The following is a 2,809-nucleotide window of genomic DNA, read 5'->3' on the forward strand; positions in this document are numbered from 1 at the left end:
GGGTGTAGGATGCCTTAGCATAATTGCGCTGGAGAAGTTTTCAGAGATAATGTGATGTCTTTGTTTAAGATAACAAGGATGCCACTTCAAGGGAGAGTGTGGTGAGGAGATCACCGTATATAAAACGGTCCTTTCGACGCCATGTTTGATAAGAGGGATTCAAAATTTTCACTGGAGATTCAAGGGTGGTGGAGACCGTTGTCGACATTGCAGAAATGATCCATCTATATTTTTGAGAAAATCATAGCCAAGGGAGAATAGGAGCGGCTTCTTGTGTTGAACGAAGAAAGAAAAGAGAATAGGGGATTGTGTATTACTCTGATACCATGTAGAAAATAATATTTAGAATGAATTATATATATATATATATATATATATATATATATATATATATATATATATATATATATATATATATATATATATATATTACAACATCTACATGTTCTTCTTTATACAACTTTAACAACTTTGACAAATATTAATAGAAGAAGGAGAATAAGGGCATAAATTAAGAACCTATCATTTAAAAAAAATTATATTTTTTAACTTCACCACTTGAACCTAAATAAAAATAAATTAGATAACTAATTATAATAATTGATATCTTCATTTATGTCATTTCCTGGAATCATCATTGATTTGAATGACAAATTAAATGGCAATTGTTGTGTCATCAAATATATACTATTTAAAATCAGCAATCAAATCAGATAAACCCTAAATTAGAAAATGAAGGAGAGAAAATTAAAACATACATATCGGATGTTTGCTAAATCTTTTGGTCAGCTTAGAATAATATATTTTTCCGTTAATCAGTTGGCGTGGATAAAGACTGGAGGAGAATTTAAGCATAAAAGTCAATAAAATAGATAAATAATTAAGTTAACACAGATTTAATGATTTATAAATAGAAAGCTAGATGAACTAATTTTTAATAATATATATATACATTTAAATAAACTTTTGATATTCTTATGTCTAAATGAATTAGTTGTAAAAGTAGATACATTTAGATGAGATTAATCTCTTATATATTCATCATGTTTTTTGAAAACTGCTTCTTTATTAAATTCGCATATAGGTAAAGTTAATCAATCAAAAGTTATTTTAAAATGCTAAATGTCAAACAAGACCTAAATATAATAAAGTTAGTTGAAAACCATCAATATTTTAGATCTTCATTGGTATTATGATTTTCATCCTCTTATCGATTTAGCTTTATTGACAAGTTTTTCTTCAACCAATCAACTTGCAATCATCTAGCTTTCTACTCTTGCCAAAATCACTAGTAATGAAAATTTGACTCACTAACTCTCTAAAATTACCTTCACCACGTATCACATGAACATCCATATTTCTTCAGAAGGCGTAGTAAATTTCCTTAACCTAAATTGTGATCAACGCATAGACAATTAAGTTAGGACAAACTAAGTAACAAACATCAAATTTGAATTGACTAACACTCCCCTTTACCATCTCTTTAATTTATAACTAGAAATCTCACTCAATGTCTAGTTTACAACATAATATGACAATTCAATTATTTCCTCCTAATTTGTTTGTGAGTTGCTCTCAAAATATCTTGACCTCAGCTTATATTCTCTTCACCACACTAGTCATCCTCTTCTCCTTTATTTGATCTATATTGTGTGTAAACTAGAAATGTGTTATTCTTTTCTCATTCGTCAATTCTATGATATCTTACAAATTTAGCTTTAAGTATTGTCTTGTCAATATGTCGACAATATTAGCATCGGTGATTTGACTTTTTTTTTTATCACAACTTTTCAATTAATCATATATTTTACTATGTTCTTAAAAATAATGGACAATAATATATTATAGTTTTATCCTAAGAAAAAAATTACCATATCATGATTTGTCAAGAATAAATGTATTGTATACAAAATTTTGAATTAAGAGACATGACTTGTCTAGAATCAAAAGTTATGCATGATTAGTTCCATTATTATTAAACATTCAGTATTCAATATTCATACTAGGTGCAAAAATATTTAATTTTTTTTATTAGAATACAGATTGACAATGATTTGAGGTCTCACATTCCTTTAATCGTAGCATAAGCTTTTATTTGAAATATAGTTAAAGTTGAATTTATCTAGAGAATAAAAGGTATAGTAGATAAAATCAGTGCAAATTGTGCAATATTTCTTCAACACAGACAAATTCTTCCAAACTTCAATCTTTCAAACATAAAAAAAAATATTGATTTAAATGAAGATGATTGTCTTCAAAATATGAAAATGACCAACAAGAAAATAAAAAAAAAAACAATTGTCATACCTTCAATAAGAAGATTGTCAATAAGATACATTATGCTTGTAATTTTTATAATTTTATTTTATAATTATATTATTTGTAAATTAATTTTTAATATAAGATATTAAGGAAAATTAATTACTCGTAAAAATAATACTAATATATTTCTATACAACATATTATTCTATATTATATAATAATATCACTGGTGAAAAATGGGTCAAAACCGAGAGTAAAAACTCTCGGTTTTGACCCTATAACCTTCGGTATAGACACATTACCGAAGGTTTTGGTAACTCTCGTCATCCCTCGGTATTGACTCTTTCGTTAAAAACAATTGTGCATTTACCGAGAGATATCGTAGAGTTTTCAGTTTAGATACCATAGAGTAAAACCGAAAGGTAATTGAAAACTTTCGGTTTTCCTCTTTGTGGAAAAACCGAGAGTTAAATGAAAACTCTCGGTTTTCTTCAAATGGAGAAAACCGAGAGTTTTCATTTAACTTTCGGTTTTCCTCTTCGTGGAA

This window comes from Impatiens glandulifera, chromosome 1 (assembly GCF_907164915.1).
Source record: "Impatiens glandulifera chromosome 1, dImpGla2.1, whole genome shotgun sequence".
NCBI lineage: Eukaryota > Viridiplantae > Streptophyta > Magnoliopsida > Ericales > Balsaminaceae > Impatiens > Impatiens glandulifera.